Source organism: Rattus norvegicus, chromosome 20, assembly GCF_021556685.1.
Source record: "Rattus norvegicus strain SHRSP/BbbUtx chromosome 20, alternate assembly SHRSP_T2T, whole genome shotgun sequence".
Lineage (NCBI taxonomy): Eukaryota > Metazoa > Chordata > Mammalia > Rodentia > Muridae > Rattus > Rattus norvegicus.
The window spans coordinates 37,484,669-37,494,937 of record NC_141553.1 but is presented as its reverse complement, the minus strand read 5'-3'; the positions used below and the strand labels follow the sequence as shown (position 1 = coordinate 37,494,937).

Here is a 10,269-nt window from a genome sequence, read left to right as displayed (position 1 = left end):
TTTAAAGCGGGCTATTGTCACCCATTGCTAGCATTCGGATTCTCAAGGCAAGTATGTCATGAGAAATGTACCTGCAAGGACTGTCTGTTTTCTTACCACACTCATTTCTCCTCACCACTTCTGCCTGCTGATGGTGAGGTAATATGAGTTAGCACATTTGGCTTGTTTCTCTGAGAGGAGCTCACCTAGTCCACTTTCAGTTCCTGAGTGGTGAACTAATCTGAGTTCCCATGCTAAGGCAACCTTTCTGTTGTGATCCTCTTAACAAGGCTGGGGAGTGTGTGGAATGCAGGGCACTGGGTGAGTGCCCTTGTGCGTTCTTACTGCTGTGTGTCTTAGCGAGCAACCATGTGGGCCAGGCTGAAGAGAGTGTAAGTCTGGGGAAGCGATATTAACTTGGAACTGCCTTTTGGCTGTCATCGCGGATCCCGTCACCACGTTGTCACCTGACTCCTACATTTTGTCAGTTGCAGCTGGGTGTCTGAGATCCCTTCCATCCCTGTGGAATGTGTACAGGGTTTGCATGAGGCCAGTCTCTGAGGCTCCCACATAGATTATCTTCCCGGTAGGATGTTTATTTGTGTCCCTGGTAGTTTGAGATGGATGTAAACCTGTCCATGAAAATGAGGGGGGATTCCTGTATCAACGGACGAAGCATCCACTCGATATTTCATTATAAAGTTGATGTTACAAAAACTACGCTCGTGACACATCTTTGGGTTTTATTTTTTTCTCTTAATGAAAAAGAAAAGCGACACCAGAGCCCAGTTTTCACTTCCCCAGCACATTTATATTTCAAAGAGTGTGTGTGAGGGAACTTGGCAGAATCCAGAAGCAAGGAGCACCCACATTCCCAAGTGGTTCTCCCTCATTTCCCTTCAAATGACCTCTCTCCCTGTGTGCACGACTGTGCACTTGTACTGTATGTCAGGACTAGAGCTGAAATAGTTCAGTCCTTCAGCAGCCCTCGTGACTCTTTCTCGTGCCTGTGTCGATTGTCAAGGGTGTGGAAGAAACAACATTTAGGCTCATCCACAAGAAGTGTTTGCATTTGTTTTAATGCAGTAGCTTTCAAAACTGAGAAACACTTTCGTTTTTATCGAGACTGTTTTGGTATCAGAAAATGTAACAGCAAAGGAATATGAAGAAAGAGGCCAAGAAGAGGGCTCGTTAAGTAAAGGCACTTTGCTGGTGCCTTAGCATTCATCCCTGGCCCCTCGCATGGTACAGGGAAAGAATCTACCTCCTTGTCTCTTCATCTTCACATGCTCTGTGGCACACGTGTGCCCTCCTACTCACAAATGAAATGCACAAATATAGATAAAAGAAATATGAAGAAAGACATGAAGAAGAAAGCCCAAGTTCTGAACAAGGACCGGCAAAAGTAGAATTAAAAAGTGAGCATTGTAGTATCTTAGGGGTTTCATTTTTTGAATGTAAGAACATCCCAGTAAGACAGCCTTAACAATATTCTTCTGGGCGCCTTGCTTAGCCCTTTAACTACAAGAAAGCTTGTCTCGAAGACCCCACTGGGAGAAGGAAAACATTCCCTGCGCTGGCAGGTGGTCCTCTTGTAAGCACTTTCCAATTGAAAACAGATGTTCCTGGGTCTGATGCGATTCCTGGTAAGTTACTGGGGAGTTTCAGCTAAGAAATGGTCAAGTTATGTAGGCAAATGGAAGGTAAACACGCTTCAAGGAGAGGCTTTGGGTTTCATGAACACTCTCTGTACCCTATATGTTTTCTTAACTCTAAGGACTTCTTCAACTAGCCCAGAGGATACTCAACACTGACAGTCTCCTTATCCTTATCGATGCTAACTTAACACCTTTTGTTTCTTGTCTCTTATGTGGGTATTTTCTGTCAAGAAAGGCCAAGGCTGCTAATAACATAGAATTGATTTGGGGCTTCAAAATCGTTCATTTAGTTAATTAAAGAATGGAAAGTTACCAAAGCAAATGGCTTTTTTCAATTAAAATTCAAAAGAAGATCTTGCTTCCCCCATCCAAGGAGGAGGCAAAAATATTCTCTTGGCAATGACGTCTATAAAATGAGAACTTTGGAGCAGAACAAATAATATGGGATGATCATTGGAAATGAATTCTGCTAAGAAAGTGCAAGAAAATAATTACACGAAAAATAACCCCACACAAAAAAGCAGATTTTACTGATACATCTTTTCCTAAATTTCACATATCTATTGAGTACCTTTCCCCATCTGAACAAAAGTTTAATGAAGCCCTGTGGTGGCTGCTATTCTGTCGATGTACTCTGACATTGCCTGGGAAGAACAGTGAATTTTCTTTGTGCAAAATAAAATTTAATTGAATTTTGAAAGTACAAAAGCCATAAAGACATGTCCTCCGATATTGAAAGTTAAAAGAATGGTGGAAAACTGCACAAAGTCAGTAAATAATTGTTTATTAACAGGGAGAAAGTATTACTCCAAGTCCAAACTCTCTCAAGAATGGAACCATACATCATAAATACTAATGAAAAGAAAGGTCAGCTTAATCTTGGTTCAAGCCACTGGTCACTGAATCCAAATTTAAGAAAGAGATTCCTAATTGCTTCCCAACTCACAGCCATGCATGGAGAATGCTTTTTGCTTGAAACTGCAAAGAGTTCTGTCGACTTCTGTCTGTTTGCTGAGCTCAAAGAAAGCAGGCATCACGCTTGTGTATTTCCCAACAACCAGGTTTTGAGTACTTACTCCTGAAAATGAATCTAATCGTATCAAAAGCACTGCCATATCTCTTAAGTTGGAAAATCCTGCCAGCAAAGAAAATTTCTTCTCTGTCTCTGTCTCTGTCTCTGTCTCTGTCTCTGTCTCTGTCTCTCTCTCTCTCTCTCTCTCTCTTTGTGTGTGTGTTTGTGTGTGCGTGCACACACACACCCGCTCACACACACATGCGCCTGTGTAAACCTCTCTCTCTCTCTGCCTCTCTGTCTCTAACAGAAATATCTTTTGCCATCTATGTATTCTACCACTGTATTCCATGAGGCTGTGCATAGGGCCGCTTACACATGTGGAGTGTTAGATAGTCACAGTTAGCATTCCAAGCAGCCGCTTGAATGCCCCCCAAGAGAGAATGAAAATATTATGTGGCTGTTAGGCAGCTCTTACAGACTTCTTAGAAACTGGGAATCCAGCTACTCCCAATCAGAAAACAAATCATAATTATACTTTGTTGGTTTTGTATGGTGTGTTTCAGACATGACTTCATTATTTATCAGAGCATTCCTCTGTGTGTAGGTAGCAAGGGTTTTCTTCAGTTTATAGAGACATACACTCAGGCATTAAAAATACTAATTGATTTCTGCTGGGCAGAGAAAACTCAAGCTAAACCAAAGGAGGAGAAGCATTCCACACAGAACTTCGCAGCTCACGCTATTTTGTGTTGTGGAAAGCACAGTATCATTAACCTTTATAATACGTCATTGCCACAACACCAACATTGACCATCTTATGATGCCAATTTAAAATAATTAGATTTTGTCTGTTTGTTGCTAAATGCTGATAGACTGAACTCATAAAATATGTTCCTTGATGTTGTAGTACCATGTTGTTCCTGTGATTGCAGAGCAAAAATGGACAATTTAGATCAAAAGAACAAGATGAATAGAGGTAAGAATTGTCATTGCAGAATGTTGCATAAACTTCAGGCATTCATAGTTTCAGAGAAAATGGTTGCCAAAATTATACTTCACCAATTAAAATATATAAGGTTATATAGATAAACTTCAAGAGCCTATAGTTTCAAAGAAGATTGTGGCCATAATTATGCTGCACCAATAAATATATATATATGTGTGTGTGAGATCGCTAGGAGGGTTCTCTTATCTAAATGTATCTTCTCACTGTTGTCTACAGTCTCTCCTCAGTCCACTGCCCAGTGACTAAGTGTTGTTTGGAAACTTCACATGACATTGGGAATCTGGTGGTAACATGGGCAAGGTCCACAATCTCAAGGAATTTATAAACTGTGACAACAAGGATTAATCCCCACACTGACCAAACAAGTGTAGCAAGGAGGAGTAGGTTCTCTCATGGAGACAACCTGAAATGGAAGCCCCCCTTTTTAAGTGGATTGTGTTGGACTGGGGGGTAGATTTCAGTGCAGACAAACTGAACAAAAAAAACAAGGTTACAGTTATGACTTAAGGAGAGTTTCTCGTTAAGTCCTTCTGTGAGAGTCTGGTTTCTGTGATTGCCTTCTTAACTATGAAATTACTTACAGTTCAAGGAAAAAAAATAACTGCTTATTAAAATATGTCTGCGAAATCTTCTTCCCCAGACACAAAAAAGTTCAGGACAGTTTCTGACCTCAAATCAGATTTAACCATTTTAGGGATGTGACCTTGGTTGCATGGTGGTGTTTTAGTTTCTTCCACTGTAAGCTACCTGTTCCGTTGGCTTTTTGAACATCAGTGGATTTGTCTATGTGTCTGACACACATATGCTTAGTAGTATTATCAGGTGTGAAAAGGACAACAGTTACAGGTATCACTACTATAATCCATTCATAGGAAATACAGAAGAGTGCCAAAATGCAAAGTGGGAGCATCGACTTCATTCTAGCCTGTCTGTAGCCTAGAGGGCTTTAATATAAAGGTCAGAGGGAACTTCTCTTAACATTTCAGGATGGTGCTCCAACAGCCCACAAGGGAAGAAAAGGCAAGAGTTCAGGCTGAAAACATGCTAGGGGCCAGGGTTGAATGACATTTCAAGACAGTTAAAGACTTCACATTAAGAAAAATGGGAACTCATTAATGCAGTGAACCACGTATGTTGTGTTTTTGAAACTTCAGTTTGGCTGTCATGTAGAAAACATGAAACTTGAGTAGATAAAAGCATCGTGATCCATTAGAAGATTTGGATGTTTCAACAGTCATCAATTAGGTAAACGCTTGTGATAATGAAAGTGAGTTGTGAGACATGCACATATTTTCTGAGGAAGAAAGAGATATTTAAATGGTTTCTAAAGCTGATGAAAAGGAATTCAAGATGCCTCTCCTGGTTTCTCTTTTTCTGTTGATGTTCTTTATACAAAGTGGTCGCTCTTGCCATTTGATGAAGCAAGAATTCTCCCAGGGTCACAGTTTAACCTGGGGCCTCTAACATAATTTGAGAAGCTTGGCCGAAGCAGATAGACACAAGGGCACCTGGAGGTAGAGTGCCAGGGTGGAACTTCGGAGTTAAATCTTCCATGAAATTGTCTGTGCTGCATCACTGGGAAGCCATGGCTAAACACTGGAAGGTGTTTCATAGCCAGCATTTTGAGAATCTTATCTCATAGTCTTGTTTATACCTTACATTTGAGTTGCTTGCCTGGCACAGCATGATTTCTAAAAGTTAAAAGCAATACCTATCTATCTATCTATCTATCTATCTATCTATCTATCTATCTATCTATCTATCTATCTAGGGGACTTGGTTCTTAATTTAACTTCAGCCATACAGTATGTTCATTCACTTAGACTGAGCATTTCTCTGGAGTCATAAAATAAAACTTTGTTTTTCTAAACAACAGGTATCTATGGAAGTGACTTCTTGGATGTTATTCCAGGAGTTCAAATGAATGCTCACAGTTCAGATATGAACCTATAGTCTGCTCCGTATTCATTCAATAGGCAGTAAGAGGTACAGAGTTGGTCGCAAAACTCAGATGATAATTTGTTTCCTCAAAGGCTGTGGTCAATGAAAAAGACAGACAGCAAAGGAAATGTTCATAAAGCATAAAGCCTCTGAGATGGCAAAAGTGATCTGGAGAAAAATTCACACTGGGAAGTTGGAAGGGGTACTTTTGGTTTCAGTCCAAGAAGGCTGTGTTATGACATTTGAAAAATGATTAAAAAGAGGGGGGGATGAGAATGGAAGTCAAACAAATATTTGGGGTCAGAGTCTGGGAGACAGACAGTCATGACTTTCAGTAACCCAACAGAGGAACAAGAAGACAGTTATATAGTAGGGCTAGAGGAGAAGACATGATTGCAGGTTGCTGGGGCCTTTTAGACTATGGTAAGAAGGAAGCCAGTTTCCATTAGTGGAATGTGGTGTTCCAGCTTCCCTGCTGAAGGATACTACGGTTGGTATGGAAAGAGAAAGAACAACTTTGGGAGTCAGAGTGGCAGCAGAGAAGACTGTAGTCATTCAGGCAAACAAGAACTTACAGGCATACTCCCTTCTCATAGGTCTGGAGTCCACCTGCACTGCTCGGTCCCAACAGCACATATACAACAGGGCAGCCAAGACCAGGCTTGAAAAATACTGGGTACCATGGATAACCACAGAACCACCAGCCCAGGGCAAATTTCAGGATAGTTTTTTTCCATTTTGTCAGTTATCATTTTATTTAATTATAACAGTGAACTTGCTAATTCCTTCTTGTCCCTATAGGAGCTTTATGGGGCTCTGACATTCTTAATATTAAAAAGACATGTCTGTGTGACAAGTAAAATAAAATATCCTACAAAGGTCCGTTCTGGACAAACTTGTTCTAAGGTAAAGTTAGGACAGTCAAGGATGGCCCTTGACTTCTACACCTCAAGGAATTGACAGGTTAAAGTTAGGAAAAATGGTTTAAGCATAGTCTACATCACATCCATTTAATAAAAAAACAGAAAGAAAATGAACATCGATTAAGACTTATTGTGAGAGTAGATGAACAGGAGATGCAGTGAACAGAAATTGTTTACATAACTTGTGGTATCAACAGCAAAGGGAAATTCTTTTGTTTAGAAACTTTAGAGAAATGATGTCCTTTTTCTCACATTAACCATTGAATTATAGCTCACACAAACAGAAAGCTTAAAGTCCGCAGCAGTATAGGATTTACTTCTGTTATGGGTTATTTCTTCAAACTCTCCCATTTTAACTCTAAGAAACTTTCTCTCCAAAATGATAATCCCATTAAGGGCAAAGTAACAGGTAGCTCTCTAAGCTACAAGACAATGAGATCAGAAGCTAAAGTCAATGGGAGTGTGAAGATCAACCTAGCATGCTATGTAGCAAAGTATGGTTTCCTACCATAGTAGATTCAATATTAACCCTGGAATTATGTGACAATTACGTGAACCCTGGAAAAGACTATCTCATCAAAATGAATGAAATGTATAATTAATGTCTCCATGCCCTTGAGTATTTGTGCAGTTTAGTGTTTACACTTCATCTGGAAGCCCTCTGCAAAAATATGACCTGGCTTTTACCTGTGTGGAAATCAAGAGGCTTTAGAAACTATTATTTCTGTGTAGTAGGTGTTGAACAAACGCTTGCTAAATTGATGAATACATACATTTATGAACAGGTGAGGAGATGAGAGCCTCAGGAATGGCTGAGGAATCCACAAATGAATTCATCATAGCATACAAAATATAAAAATGTTTCACGATGAGCGAAATGGGAAAGGGAGGGAGAGAGGGGAGGAGAGAGAGAATCAGAACACATTATTAACTCTTTATGATTCCCTTTATTTATTAATAGGAACAATTTCAGGAGATGCAGAGTGAGTTTTGATGGAAAAGAGCCCCTTCATGGACTATTCTAGAACAAACACTGGAAAGGGAACACAGGAAGGGCATGGTTCATATCTGATCCAGGTGATTTCCACATCCAGTTTCAGGAGCTTTCTCCATTCTCCCAATTGAGACTGGAATTATGTTTAGAGAAAAAAGCTTCTCAAGAGAAAACTAGTCACTCTTGAGGTAGAATTGCCTCACCTGAAGAGGGAGGAGCTATTTTTCCTGTTTTCCGAGTCAAGAATTCAAGATCACCACTACCCAACCCTGCTTACACACATCCTGACCACCACAGGTCGCTAGGCACTTTAAATTCTATGATTTATATTTATACAGGGATGCAGCCGTTCTCCTGGGCATATTCAGAAGAGGTTTCTCCGCCCACTCACCTCCCAAGGTGAGTCCTTAAGCAGGTAGCAAAATGAGGTGTGGGCATTGAGACAAAGACAAAAGAGGCATTTTAAGAGAGGTTAAATTCAGAATGCTTTTAGGGAAACAAAAACAATTTCAGGAAATCTGTAGCCTCAGACGTTAGCATGGAAGATAAAACAATAATGGGAGAGAGAGAGAGAGAGAGAATATCTTTTTCTTTTTGTTCTTTCCCATTTCTGAGTTTACTGGTAAACATGAAATTCTCACAAGATGACTGTCTAATAAAAAAAATAATTCAGTTTGGTGGCTTCTCAGAAAATTAAGAATAGTTCTTCCTCAAGATCCAGCTATACCACTCAAGCATATAACCGACATATGCTCCATCATCCCACAAAGACACTTGCTCGACTATGTTCATAGCAGCTTTATTCATAATAGCCAGAAATTGGAAACAACCTAGATGTCTCTCAACTGAAGAATGGATAAAAAAAAAAAGGTGGTATATCTACACAATGAAATGCTACTCAGCTATTTAAAAAAAAAGACATCATGAATTTTGCAGGTAAATGGGTGGAACTTGAGAATATCATCGTGAGTGAGGTAACCCAGTCCCAAAAGACATTCATGGACATACTCACTTATAAGTAGATATTAGCCATAACACAAATGTAATGTTACATTCCACAGACCCAAAGAAGTTAAACAAGCAGGAAGGCACAAGCGAGGATGCTTGAATCTCACTTAGAAGGGGGAACAAAATAGTCATAAGAGGCAGATGGAGGGAGGGAATGGGAAAAAGAGGGCATAGGGATGGAAATGATGAGAGGTTCAGGATCAGGTATGGGGAGGGACAGGAGAAAAGGCCAGATGGCCATGAGAATGAATGGAAATATGCAACTGACTGACAGGGGTGGGAAGGTGGGGGGCATCTCCAGGACAAGACAGAGACCTGGGATAAGGGAGGTGCCCAAGAATCAATGGGAATGACCTTAGCTGTGACTCACATTGGGGATGTGGAATCTGAAGAGGCCACCTCCTGTAGCCAGCCAGCAACCCCAGTGGAGTAATAGAGACACCAACCCACCCACGAAATGTTCAATCCAAGATTTATCCTGTGTACAAGTAATGCAGGGATGGGGAATGGAGCAGGGACTGGGGGAATGGCCAACGAATAACCCTCACAACTTGAGACCTATCCCATGAGCAAGCCCCAATCCCTAACACTGTTAATGATAGTCTGCTGTGCTTGCAGATGGAGCATGCTGTCCTCTGAGAGGCTCCACCCAGTAGCTGACTCAGATGCAGACACCCACAGGGATGGAACTCGGGGACTCTTACGGAAGAATAGGAGGAAGAATTTCCGGCCCGGAAGGGGATAAGAACTCCACAGGAAGACCAACAGAGTTTAGTACCCTGGACACTTAGGACTGTCAGAGACTGAACCGCCAACCAAGAGCATATGTAGCCTGGATCTAAGCTTCCCTGCAAGCAGATGGGCAGCTTGGTCTTCTTGTGCATCCCAACACAACTGGAGCAGGGGCTAACGCAAAGCTGTTGCCTGTACATGGGATATGTTCTACTGGCTGGGCTGCCTTGTCTTGTCTCTGTGGAAGTGGAAGTGCCTAGCCTCACAAAGACTTGAAGGGCAGAGATGGGGATAAGGGGTGGGGGGTGACTACCCAACCCCCCAACTGGGTCAGAGGAGAAGGTAGGGAATGGAAGAAGGATTGTGGAAGGGGGTTACTGGAAAAGCAGTGAGCTGGATGTAAAATAAATAAGTAAAAACAAACAAACAAAAGAGGATTTCTCCCACAACACAACTGGGGGGAAATTAATCAAAGAACCCAGTTCTTGTAGCCAAGCTGTCACACCGCCCACTAAGCCTGCAAGTGGGAATTTCCATTCCAATAGACTGTTGCAAAACAGTCCTTAATTCTTCATATTGTCTATTAATGGTCAGCTTGTCTCTCCAGTCAAACAAAACAATCTTGTTTTCTCTAATGAAAAGAAAATTAAATTACATCTTAAAAGAAGGGGGTTTGTTGTTTGTCTTTAGACAATGCACACTAGATACCACAGAGTAATGAAATAAATACAAGGAGGGAAGAAAGAGAACTTCTCATGCTTCTCTCATACAGCCCTGCTTCAGTAGGATGCTCTGCTATAAGCCTGTCCCTTGGAGGAAGAGTGTTCTTTAGCCTACCATATGCTGTGCTCTCTAAGGGATGTCCAGTGCCCATTAAAATAGTAAAGGTCTCGAAATGTCGAACTCGAGAAATCCATTTAATGTCCTTTCCAGACTTTACAAGTCTTCAAAGCTTTTCATATGCAGTTTCAACTGTAACTACAGGGTTGGTGATATGGAATATGCCTGGGGTA

The 10,269-nt window shown here is 41.1% G+C and overlaps 1 long non-coding RNA gene across 1 annotated transcript; it reads left to right on the top strand.

Annotated features, from left to right (window-relative positions):
• Positions 1–982: 982 nt before the first annotated feature.
• LOC147998660 (uncharacterized) lies at positions 983–9,916 on the top strand. Its single transcript, XR_015645227.1, has 4 exons — positions 983–1,625; positions 3,560–3,628; positions 7,855–7,915; positions 9,143–9,916. It is a non-coding gene; the product is annotated as an uncharacterized LOC147998660 (long non-coding RNA).
• Positions 9,917–10,269: the final 353 nt, after the last annotated feature.